This window comes from Ammospiza caudacuta, chromosome 5, assembly GCF_027887145.1.
Source record: "Ammospiza caudacuta isolate bAmmCau1 chromosome 5, bAmmCau1.pri, whole genome shotgun sequence".
NCBI lineage: Eukaryota > Metazoa > Chordata > Aves > Passeriformes > Passerellidae > Ammospiza > Ammospiza caudacuta.
The window spans coordinates 40,915,992-40,928,949 of NC_080597.1; the positions used below are offsets into that span (position 1 = coordinate 40,915,992).

The 12,958-nt window shown below is 42.4% G+C and overlaps 1 protein-coding gene across 1 annotated transcript in view; it reads left to right on the plus strand.

The window, feature by feature from the left end:
* Window positions 1-3,173: 3,173 nt before the first annotated feature.
* The window catches only part of OSBPL8 (oxysterol binding protein like 8), an 82,916-nt gene continuing 73,131 nt past the window's right edge, over window positions 3,174-12,958 (plus strand). The window contains exon 1 of the mRNA XM_058804564.1: window positions 3,174-3,235. The gene's annotated coding sequence lies outside the window, so the exon portion shown is untranslated. The remainder of the gene's footprint in view (window positions 3,236-12,958) is intronic.

Consider the following 12,958-nt stretch of genomic DNA (forward strand, 5'->3'; position numbering starts at 1 on the left):
GATCTGGATTTGTGGCTGCCTGTGGCTGTCTCTAGGTCTGTCTGGCTCAACTGAATGTGAGAGCAGGTTCTGGATGGTGAGGTACCTGCTCTGGCAGGTGTGTTACCAACTTTGGCTCCCCACTCAACCTTCCCTTAGGGAACAGTCCTGTCCTTGCCATTCCCTGACAACCTCAAACATCAGATCCTCCTTTAAGTTACTTGAATCCCTGCTATTTTAAATGAGTTGGAAATATGCCCTAATTTAAAGCCTATATCAAAGATGGAAAGCAGCTTCTTCCCTTTCATGGAGCAGTTTTCATCCTTTTTCTGACATTCATATTAACAAGATTGATAGTTCTGGTGTTTCTACAGGAAAAAAATAGATAATTCTTTTATTCTATTAGCTGTGGGCTTTCTGTTTGTTTGTTCCTGGTCACAGATGTATACAGTGCAGGCAAATGTTTTCCCTAGTCCAGAGCATCCAGCTCTGGGATCTGCTGCATAAGAAGGATCTGTACCTGCTAAAAAAGTTCAGAGGAAAGCCATGAAGAGGATCAGAGGCATGGAGCACATCTTCTACGAGGCTGTGAGAGCTGGGGCTGTTCAGCATGGAGAAGAGAAAGCTCAGGAGACCTTATGGCACCTTACAGTACCTGAAGCGGACCAACAAAAAAGCAGGGAAAAGACTTTTTTGCAAGAGTGTGTGGTGATAGGATAAAGATGAATGGATTTAAACTGAATGAGAGCAGAATCAGACTAGATATAAGGAAGAAATCCCTTACAAGGAAGGGTGGTAAAAGACTGGAACAGGCTGTCCAGAAAGGTGGCTGATGTCTCATCCCTGTGAGGTCTTGAAGCATTAAAGGCCACATTGGATGGGGCTGTGAGCAACCTGATCTAGGTGGAAATATCCCTGCACTTGTCAGAGAGTTTGGAATAGATGACCTTTAAAGATCCCTTCCAACCCAAACCATCTATGATTCTCTGTATTTGTGGTGATAATTCAGTGTTTTCTCCGCCTGACAATCCTAAGGTGTGAGGTGCAAACTCACACTGCTCATCAGTTCTCTGTGTTCTCAGATCTGAAGCCATGATACTTGAATGGCATTTCACCTCCATTTTCCCTAAAAGAGATCATTTAATGAAAAATACCTGAGGCATAATTCAGCATTGTGCAACCCATGAAAGCATCAGCATGCCTATGATTCAGTGTAAGCCCAGTGATGAGAGGCTTGAGGTCTCCATAAACTCTTGGTGCTCTGGTGCACTGCCACCCTCCCTCTTCTGTCTCAAACAAGAATACAAGAACTCTAGAAAGCTGTGAAAGCACTCTGAGGAATAAATTTACCAATGCCCTCCAGGAGAGCAAAAAACATAGTGTGGATTCATACTCACTCAGCTGCACCCAGCAGCCTGATATCACATACTTTGTATATCTGAAACTGTGACCCCTTCATGAGTATTTAGCATGACTTGAAGAACTCCATGTTTTTTGTGGAGCTCTTGAAGTGCTAAATTGTGAAATATGGTATCCTTGAAAATAGCTTTTAAAGCATTGCTCTGTCACAAGGCAAGACATAAATGAGTCATGAATTGCACACAGGCACAGGACTGCTTCCCAAAGCTAGGCTCAGTCTGTTCTGTAGACTGCAACCACCCTTGTGAATTAAAGCTCCATGGTAAGAAAGGCTGGGTGAGTGGCTCTTGTCAGAGTGAATTATCTCATTCCAGAGCCCTCCTTTGGGAAGAAGTATTGTTTAATTATAAAAAGCTTTGTACAAAGAAACTTCAATTTTATTTTCATCATTAGATATGTTCTCTGTATTACTCAACATTTTATAACTCATTGCTGAGAAGACAAAGCAATCTTCCACAGCCAGGAACACATACAAATCTTTCTACAGAAGCATTAAAAAGTAGTGAGGAAAGAATAGTCAGCCTTTTAATTAATTCTGGTTCCAAGGAACAGAATGAAAAGATTGTGAGTGGAACATTAGCCCAAGATAATGGACTCCTAGTCACACTGCTGCATAATTGAGATACAGCAGATGATTTTATGAAAATTGGATGGAGCAAAAAGATTTATTTCTGGAGTTGGGAACATTAATCCAAAGTGTCAACTTTTCTGCATCATTCATTGGGGGTCAGCGCTGAAGGTGCCAGATATCTTCAGAATGCACTGACAGTACCTTCCCTTGAAGTAAGTGAAGATGCTCTGCATTTAGCAACTGTTTTCAGCACTGTCAACTGGCAGGTGATAACAACGTGAGGTACATGCTGATCTCACTTGAAATACAGTAATATATGTAAGCTGCTCACGGTGGTTCTTATTATCGAGGATGTATTTAAAAGTGAAGGAGGAGGCTCGGGGTAACATTAGTGCTGACTCCAACTCCCTGAAAGGAGGCCGTAGCCAGGTGAGGGTCCATCTCTCCTTCCAGCCAGCAATAAGTCAGGGGGACACAGTCTAAAGCTGCAGCAGGAAAGGTTTAAGTTGGATATTAGGAGGGATTTCTTCATAGAAAGGGTGATTAGACAGGGGAGCAGGCTGGCCAGGGAGGTGGTGAAGCCACCGTCTGCCCATGGAAGTGTTTAAGACAAGACTGGATGTGGCACTTAGTGCCACGGTTTAATGGACACGGTGGTGTTGGGTCATAGGTTGGATTCGATGATCTCAGAGGTCTTTTCCAACCTAATTGATTCTGTGAATCTGAGAAGTCATATTTTGAGGTGATAAAAAAAAGAAAAAAACCAATTCAGGGTTCCTGTTGTGATGTTAATCTGAGACGACGTCTTGCATGCTTCAGACCGCATTTTATTTCCGCTGTTACTACTTTTCCGCTGCCTAAGTTATCCCGTAACAGCAGGCTGGGCGATGTTACAGCGCCGGGCGCCACCCGAGCCCGTGCTTTGTCCGCATCCTGCGCAGGTTCCCAGCGGGGCCCAGGCCCAGCTCGGCACAGAGGGAATTTCTGTCGGAGCCTCCGGGCCCCCCTCACACCGCGCCCGCCCGCGCGCACCCCGGGGGGCGGGGCCGCCGCCGCCTCCCGCGCCTGCGCGCGCGCCTCCCGCCGCGGCGGATGAGCGGATCAGGCGGCGACCGGGCGGGGCCGCGGCGGCAGCAGCGGGAGCGGGGCAGCGGGAGCGCTCCGTGCCGCGCGGGGCAGCGCAGCCCGCGCCTGCAGGGGACGGCAGGGGAGGGGTCCCGGCCGGACGCCCCTCCGCGCCTCCCGCCGGACCTGCTGCGGGCAGAGGTGAGGGCAGCGGCGGTTCCGGGGCAGCGCCACAGCGACCGCGGCTGCGGACGGGAGGCGGGGGGCGTGTGCCACGGTGCCACCCGGGTCCCCGCCGGGACCGCGCTGACGAGCGTGCCGCCTCCCCCGGCTGCCGGGCGGGAGGGGATTGCTGGGAGCCGCCGGGGGTCTCCGGTAGCGCCGGGCCCGGTGGGTGTTGGCGGGCGCCGGCCGGGCTGGGTCCCGCGGGCAGGCTGAGTGGGCTGCGGCAGCTCGGGGCGGTGACGGGCCCTCCGCACCACGGGCCGGCTGTTGCCATTGCCGTGCGCGCACCCCGGGCCCGCCCGCCCGCCGCCGTTGCAACCGGTCGCGTTAAATGCAGTTAAAATGTATCTGCTGTGACTGCCGGTAACCTCCTTCCCCTCGCACTGGGAAAATAAGCCTGCGCTGCAGCCGTGCCCGGGGGAGCGAAACCTAGTTACTGTCCCCGGTCCCGCGGCGCTGCCAGCCGCGCTCCTGCATCTCTATTAGCAGGCCTCGCAAATGGCTCGCTCCCTAAAGAGCCTGGGCTCCAAGAGCGCTATGCTCCGCCGTGATCGTCCAGATGATGTTCACACGCTTGCTTGAAATAGTGGTGTTCCCAAATTGTGTGTTAGAGCTGTGCGCTGTAGAATTTGTCTTCTGAAAGGAGGAAAGCCATCAGTTCAGCGTGTCTAACGTGTTTCGTATCGCCACTGTCCAGAACAGAGTTCTTGGGACTGAGATCAGGATACCTTTTAAAAAGAGTTGATTTTCATCTGGCAACTTTCATCACTTCAGTCATTTCAACTTAATCATAGGAAATGTAAATCTATTTGATCTGAGTGTTAGTGCAATCGGGACTCTGCTAATGCTCGTTAATTATCAACCTCAGTTTTGAAGTTCGGAAAAGACAGGAGATAGTACCCAATTGTTAGTCTACAGTGGGCATAATGGGCAGCAACAGAACTGTGTAAATAGCAGGGCTGCCCACTTGTCTTTGTCAGGTCTGTTGAGTTTAGAGTTGATACAGTTCTGATTTTCAGTGATGTGGAAAATGTGAGAAGAACATAGTTGCATTGTTGGCTATCAAGTAACTGTAGAAGGGACTGGGGAAATTTTCTGTGTGCTGCTTTGTTTTCGAATTCCTGCAAACTTCTGAGGTAATTTGTTGTTTTAGCTAAGTACTAGCTTTTAGTCAAAACTCCTGAGCTTTGAAGTAATTTGTTTTGTGTTTATACAACTTGCCAAAACCTGGCCGTAGAGCCCTCCTTTCCAGGTGCTGATTTGATGTGTCTACTTCAGAATTGAAACTAGTTGGAAAAAAAAGAGATGTGTGATTGTGGTCACTTGTGGACCCTTTGGCTCCTCTTTGTTTTCTTTATTCTAGAGTTGTGAAGGTCTTAGAATCATTTAGTTTGGAAAAGACTCTAAAAATCATGTTGTAAGTAAATCAAATATTTCGAGGCTGATGTAGCTTAGACCTAGCAAGACAAAATCCTTTTTCTACTTTAATCATGGGTCAGGGAAAAGAACTCCTTTTAAACTTGCTGCTTTGTCAAATTAGTTAAAAAATGACTTTTTGGTAAAGGTCTGTCTAGCTCATATCTCTGCTGCATGTAAACACCCAGAGTACCTCAAACTCTGTTCTGTAAATGCTTGTTAATGTTTGTTAACTTTTACAATAGGAGGAATTTTCTGATGTTGCAGGAAACAATGTTGGACTCCTACACTTTTTATGGGGGGCTGAACTGAAACAGAAAGTCAGACTTAAGTGGTCCTGTTCTTTAATAGTGGTTTGCTTGCTCCAAAGAGAAATAAGATGCAGAAATGAAGGGAAAATAATTTGGAGGGAAGGGAAGTTCACTGAAGATGGCTTATTTTTAGATTGTCTTTTCTTAAATTCTGTTAACGTGCTTGAGAAGGGTCTAAGGCGATGCGGCACTTACCCATTTTCTTCTGTCTGGTCTGCTGTTACACTTTCAAATAAATGGTTGTGCAGCTACCTAGTAAAGAAACTATGCATACTCTGTATTCTGTGAAGTTGTGTTCCAGCCTCCTCTCCGTCCAGTAAATCTTTGCATAGGACACTCAGCCAAGTTTTAATGAACTGTGTTGAGTCAATTATAAGCCTTTCATCTCTTCGCTGATTACTGCTTTACCACCTCCCTCCCCACTGCATTTCCCACAAACTCTGTTTCCTGAAGCATGCAGCAGAGTTTTCTAAAGGCCTTTTCTCCCTTCTCCCTTCCTGTGCTGTGTAATTCCTCTTGCTTTAGGCTGCAGATAAGTTATCTCTTGGTCTTCTGCTTCAGAACAGAAAATAAATTTGTTGGTGAATTTACTTAATGTCGTATACTTAAAACTTCCTAATGCGCCAAGCAATGTGGTTTGTTTCAGTTCTGTTAGTTTCTTTTTAATGAACATGCATCCTGCATCTACATTACTCAAATTTATGATTAAACACAGAACAACAGTTTTTATTGTTCAACAAAACATAGAATTATGAGGGAAAACAAAAAAAAAGACCTTCAGTGAAGAAATAGTGATAGCTGTAGAAAATGGCATGGCTTTACTCACAACATGTGTGGGTTTTTCTCCAGTCTATGCAATGTAATTAAAGTAGCATAAACACAGACATTGCTGATCCTATTCTCTGAACTGTGATGTGAACCTCTTGGTCAGGTAAACTGTTTCATAGTAGACTATGCTGTTAATGAAGATCTTGCTTCTGCAGCAGATGTACGGCTGAGAAGCAGAGGAGCAGTGGCACAAAGCTTTTGGAGGGAGGTGTTTGTATAGTCACTGTTTTCACAGGAAGGGGGAAGCAGTGTAGTTCGTTGCCTAGGCTGTTTTGGTGAATTGGTGTGGAAGTTAAAAATATCGCTTCTAAGTGTAAAATGATTCTTTAGTTGGTTTCCTGAGTGAACTGCATTTACTGTGTAGTTTTCTTCCCCCCTCCCCCCCCCCCCCCCCCCCCCCCAGTATTCTGATGTGGTCATAATGATGTTGAATTAGTTAATCTTTTCTGGTTGTTAGACAGCAATTATAATCATCTTCTATTAGAACAGGTGGTTGATGGTAATATAGTTCAGAAGTAAATCTTGTTCAAGACAGAAGAAATGATGGGCACAGTCTTGGTCTTTTGTTTTGTTTGAAAAAAACCAACAGCAACAAAAAAATGTTTTTCCCAATGCCTTTGATTCATTTTAGAGGACTGTCTCTGAATTTTTTTTGAGTGATTATTTTGCTGTTCTCCTGTCTTTCGGGTAAAGTTGATATCCACTGTGTTTAGCTTCAGCTAAATAGTTCCCTTCCTTCCATCTGCTGCCTACGCCTCTCCCACCTCTCTACAAAGTGGAGAATCATGCTCTGAGTTTAAAGCTGGAGCCATGTGAAGGGCTTTGTAAGGCTCTTGCTTCTCTTGAGAATGTGTGAACAAATATTGAGACAAGTGTGACTTGCACAAGTTTTCTAGGTGCTAGAAGGCCTAGTAACCAACAACTAGAAAAAATGAATTATTGACTTTAAAAAATACTTAATGGTATTGATAACTGGTAGAGGAGATCCATTGTGGCATCCTTGTGGACTAATTTGGACCTCGGACTTAAAGAATCTGCATTGATTTGGGTCTGTTTTTATAAATTAGCTTCTGATGAAGGAGGTAGTTTCTCTTCCTAAGAAACTCCCGTCAGTTTAGATGCAGTAGAAGCAGCTCTGTGTAGCTTTGTCTTAAAACATATGCTTGTCCAGCTTGTGGGAACAGCAAATTGCATGCTTTTCTGGTGATTTGTCTCATTTTGGTAATTTCAGACCATGATGGAGCTTGATGTTGTGATGGCTGACATTGGCTTTTAAAAGGAAGGCCTGTATAGAGTGTTGAACTCTATAAATGCAGCAAGTGAAGTTTGGGAAACAGTGCTCATAATAGGCTACTGATTAGTATCAGATATGTTAAAAGTGTTTTATTCAGAGTAACTGGTTCTGGATTGTACACAGTTGAAATCTGGAGCAGTATTTTGCTATATTTGTTATAAAACAGTGTTTAATCCCATCTGTACTCTACAAGAAGGAAATCTGTTGCAGATGTAACGTGTATAGTAGCATAAGAAGCTTCTTGAGAACAGCTAAAACTGTTTGACAGATGGTAGGAGGCATTTGGGAAGTCAGATTTTCACTTTGAGGAAATAGCTTGGACTTCTGGTGCTAGGAGAGGAATAAATAAACCTAATTTTCTTCACACTTTTAATTGTGGATGTGAGGTTTTATCTCAGCTTGTTCCCTCAGCACAGAGTACAGCACTTATCATTCATCCACTAAAAATGCTACATCTGTCTCTCAAGAAGTTCTTGAGGTTACAGTGACTTTGACACCATATGGGAATGTGTGTATCTGATCTTCCTTTTTTTTTTTTAATTTAACCATTCATTCATTCATTTGAAAGAGTTCTCATTGCATCTAGTCTAGGCTTGAGCTAGTTAATATGCTATCTGTATGTTCAGCCATTTGCCAGTGCATTAATCCTGTCACCCAGTGTTTGTGTTGTAGTACTGCAGAAGCTGTTAATATGACTATTGAGATAAGGAAAACCAGCATGTTTCCTTCCAGAGTTATCTTTTTCTTGCCTGCAAACAGAAGCCATGGTATTTTGCAGGTTATTTCAAAAGACCAGTGAGTTTCTTTTGAATAGGCTTGGACTTGGAAGTGCAGGTCATTTAAACATGTGAAAAAAAATTATTTTATTGAGTGTTCTTGCTTAACTTAGGGAAGCATGTGTATTGTATGGAGACTGTTTTCGGTTGACGTTTCTAGCTATTTAAGGAATTACACATGAGAAAATAAGTGGGGCTTTTTAGAATTCACATGTTTAAAGCCAATAGTCCTTAAGCAGATGGTGTAGTAAACCAAGTTGGGTCCTTGACTGTGGCTTGGGTATTATTTATCTATTGTTAAGCATTCCCAAAGCTTAATAAATTAAAGGGCAGTTTTCACCTCTCATTGCACCTCAGAGTAATTAATAACACCCATGAATGGTTTATGTGACTCTTCAAGTAGCAGAAGCATCATTCCAAACCTGGCTTTGTCTTATGTACAGTTGGTGTTTTTCTTACTACCTAAGCAGGCCATGTCTCAGTGATTGGCTTATTTTTCCTCAAAAATATTCTTTAGACGTTGTATTTGTTACAGATGATTTGGAGAGTTAAGACAATTTATTACTTACAACGGAGTGGTGATACATAAAAAGAGAGCCATATTTTGAGACAAGATTTGTGAAAAAAATTATAGATTTAGTTGGTGTCAAGTTCATGAATTATGAAAGATTCCCGCCTTTATTCTAAAGCTGAAATGTGATGTATTAAGATCATGAAACACTTGGCCAAGTACACAGCAAGTTCATTTGCTTAAAGTTTCATGTGGATTTTTTCTAATTACTTCTAAGACATGGTAGTAAAAGGCATCCTTTATGGGCAAAGTGAATACTTCCATTAGGTAAAGGATGGGTGGCATTTGTTTCAATGTTGCATTGACCTAACTTTTTAGTTAATGTATTCATATTTTATGGTCTTGCAAACTTTGCAGGTTTTAAAAATTATTGTGTTAATGCTGTAAATATGTGAATAGATGCTTCTTAAATGGCGCTGAACTGAGAAACTCAAAACAGTAGTTTTCCCTGCCCTGGTTGCAGTGTAGTAGAAAAGATCACTTGGTATGGTGACATGGTGACACATAGTGACAGATGTAAACTCTTTCCAGTTCTAAGTAGCATATTTTTTCTTTATTCATGCATATTTGCTTCTGATGTAAATAGCTGCTTATGGGTCACTGTTTTTTCTTTAAAGCAGGCCATATATTGTGGTTTGTTTCTGCAGGGCATGAAAATGCTGCAGTGTGTGTAACTGGAGTTAGGGAAAAATACTGTTCACAGGCACATGAAGCTTTCAGAATAAATCCCAATTGCCACTCCCTGAGCAAGCTGTTTCTTCCAGTCTCGTCTCAGAGGTGGCTGCCCGAGAGCCTGGCGACGTGCGTGGGGATGGGTGGTGGAGAGGAGCAGGCTGGGGTGTTTGTGTGGTGGGATGCTGGTGCTGCCAGGAGAGGAGGAGGCAGTTTATTTGCAGTGGAAGTTTTGGTGCAGCTTGGGAACCTTTGTGCTGCGTTAGTCAAATATTGTTCTTTAGCATGAAGAGATAGCTGGGATATTGTTTAGGCGTTAAAGCAGTGGGTCTGCAGAAACTGCAGTTCGTTGTTTCTCAGCTCTGGGACTCACATACAGCAGCACCATACTGTACCAGGAGAGTGGGTTTCCTATTGTTCTCTTAGACTGGAGAACTAGTCTAAGAGAAGGACTGAAACATGCTAGAGTTTCAGTCTGAAACTCACAATACCTAACAAATAGGAAAACAAATATTTAACATGGCTGTAGAAGGTCACCAGTCTCTTTCCCTGCATGACTTTACCTTTGTCTAGTAAGAGCTCTGTTAGAAGGCTTTAGATGTAATCAGAGCTCTTGTGATATTTCTTTCAGTACTTTTTCCAGTGGAAGGCAATCACAAGAACAAGTTTATTTGTGTCTCTGAACGGAACTGAGCCAGTTTAGATCTCCATTTAGAGTAGTGCAATTGATTACATAATGCAAGGAAAATGTTTTGGTCTAAACAGAGATACTGTGGCAATGCATATAATGCAGTCTATGTTAATTGGGCCTGACTTTTAAGAGTGAACCACTTACCTTCTTCTTCTCCCTCATCCCCACCCTCACACATGGGGGGGTTCAATATAGAATTTTTGATTTCATATGGAAATGAGGCAGCTCATCTTCTTGATGGAGGTATTTATTTGTTCTTAGGTAGTCTACCATTGGTGCATCTCCTGCTTTGTAGACTGGAACAGATAATCTTTGTGCTTCCTGTGCAGAACATGTCAGTCGTGCTGACTCCTTGCCACCTACACGTGGCTGCTGAACGTGAAACTGCAGTTCTGTGCTCTACTGAGCACTGGCTCCACAGAGTTACAACTGGGAGCTAAATTAGATGTAAATTGTAGGAGTGGTGCTGGGTGGAGATGGTGCAAACCCCTGCTTTTTTTCAGGCCTTGGTCATTTTCAGGAGAAGGGTACCTGTAAAGTCAACCAAGTGCTCTTTTCCCACTAATAGATGGATGTATAATTCAATCTTTTTGGTAGAAGTTGAAAATGCTAATATGACTAACACTAGTGCTGTCATTTTTCCGTGTTTTGGAAGCTGCTGTACTGTACTTTTTGAGAGACTATTGGACACTCAAGATTATTGGGTTTTTTTATAAAGAAGATGGAGTAACTTTAAAAAAGATACATATTTTAAGTTCTTGAAACATCATGTTTTTATTAATCTGTAGTCCCTGTATAAATATGGAATAAAGTAGCTAAAGACATAGGTTGGTATCTAAAGAAAGTGTTAACTGTTCTAGTATACCAGTTCCAAAAATAGAGGAGTGGGTCTGAGTTGAAACATTAACAAGATGAAAATGACAAGACTTGGAAGTGGCACTTGTATTGCCCCTAAAGACCATTCTAAGGAGCTATTGCTTCTTTTAGCAAGGAGTGTTTGAGTAATTATGAATGTGTTTAATCCAAGTCTAGAGGAAACTAAGTTTGTCTAGATACAGAGTTAAATACAAAAAAATCTTAAAAATTATTTGTTGAAGATGTCAAATAACAGCTAGTGTGATTGGAGGAAAAATTGCAAAGGAAAAGTTCTGTGGACTTGGGCCACAAATTGGCATCAGCTCAGTGTCAATTCATTGTTTGTAATAGCTTGTTCTCCTTCTGAACTATATTGGCACAGGGAGATGTACACCAGCTAAACTTGATTAATAGCCTGCACTGTAAACCTGGGCCAAATGGAGGGAAAATTTGGCTTTGACTCATCTCAGTGGATTTGTTATGTGTACTGTACAGCCACCACCCATTTATTCTGGGTATAGTATGCCAGACAATATAATTCTGCAAAGTATGTTAAATATTGCTAGTATGACTGTACAGTTGAGTAACTGACTAGTTGAGTAACTAACCAGGAGATAATGCAAACATGCTGTCTTAATGCTCCTTATTCTCAATGACCTCTTTCCACTTTGGGAGACAAAAAAAGAGGTCTCTGCAACAGCAGAAGTCATTTAGGTCTTGTATTGGACAGCTAAAGTACAAGATCTACAAAGAGAAATTTCCATATCTATATTAGGTTTTAGACTTGCATATTTTCCAGCTCTCTAGATGGCTGATCATGATTGATTCTCTGAATTAGAAATCTGCTGCTCTTGTCTTTCCATTTCTTATGTGGGAACCTTACAATGCTGAATTGTCTTCTGATTTTTGTCCCTGCTAATATGCTTTTCCAATTCAGGCAATGTCGCTAACGTTATAGTAATATGCAGTTGAGGGAAAGGAGGAGGATTGAAGAATACTGTTAATTGTTACCTGAAGTAGCAGTGGATGTCATGGGCAAATTACTAATGGAGGAGTTTCTTTTGTGAGTGAAGACCACTTGCATCACTTTCCTAACCTAATAGCAGCTGCTCTGCCAATGTTGAGGTGGCCTTTTTGCTTCTCTTCTATTTTTGTCTGTGTTAATAGGATGGTGAGGGCCTCCTTCTGTTAGCTTTATTGAAGAGAAGACATCTGGAATTGCTGCTTTTCATGTGAGATATGGCCTGTCTACTTTACATGCAGTTTGAGCTACATTATCTGTTCCAATTTCACTGGATACTTACCATCTGTCTTCTGCCTTGGTCTCCTACAAAAATCACCATTAAAGAGCTGAAGGGAATTTTCTGTCTGATTTCTTGTAGCTCTAGGCATCATATCTGACTGTGGCTTTAGCTGTTTTTCAGGAGATCACAGTTTTGGAAGAGGGCATGACCATTCACTTATATTCTCTCCAGATGGAACAGACACTGTGGAGGACTACTATCTGCAGGAGGGTTTATTTCTTTCTTTTCCTTAAGTGATGTGCTTCCTTGTCTTACTTGGACAGTGGTGTGTGCTGTCTGGATGTGATACAGGGCCTGTGTAGAATCTGCTTTGCTGCAAGGACTTGCTGAACCTGTAGAATATAATTTGCATGCGTGCATGTATATATTTGCATAGGTAAGAGTGTGCTAGCAATACATGAGAAGGAGATAACCTCCTGGAAACTGTGAGCTGGCAATTCTCAGTGCAGGGCTCCCAGCTAGGTCTTCAGCCTAACGCAGCAGCTGTGACCTGCAGTCCTTCATTTTATTTGGAAATTCCTTTAGGAAAAAAAATAAGTTTTTGGTATAGGTAAGTCAAGCAAGTTTGCTTATCTGTATGATGGAAATTGAAGGTAGCTCTGCTTCAATTAGTGCTTTAAAAAAATCTAAATTGAATCTGCACAATACATGAAAAGTTACAATTCTAACACTAAGGGTCTTGCTGGGCTGTCTGTTATGATTTCTTGGAGGCTGGAAGGTTTATGTCACAATACATATTTGTTCTGCTGAAATCACAATTCTGTAATTTCTCATCAGCAATTAAAATATACTCTGTGATTGTGCAGCGAAGCCAATAAGCTAACATTTGGATCTTGTTTTGTACACAGAGTTAAGGACCCCACACCAAGCTACCTATAAAGATTTACTGCTTGCTGTTTTTAAAAACATTACCTTGATTCTAGCTTGGAAACAGGATTAACTGTTACAAACCTGTGCTGCCTTGAAAATGGTCAGGATAAA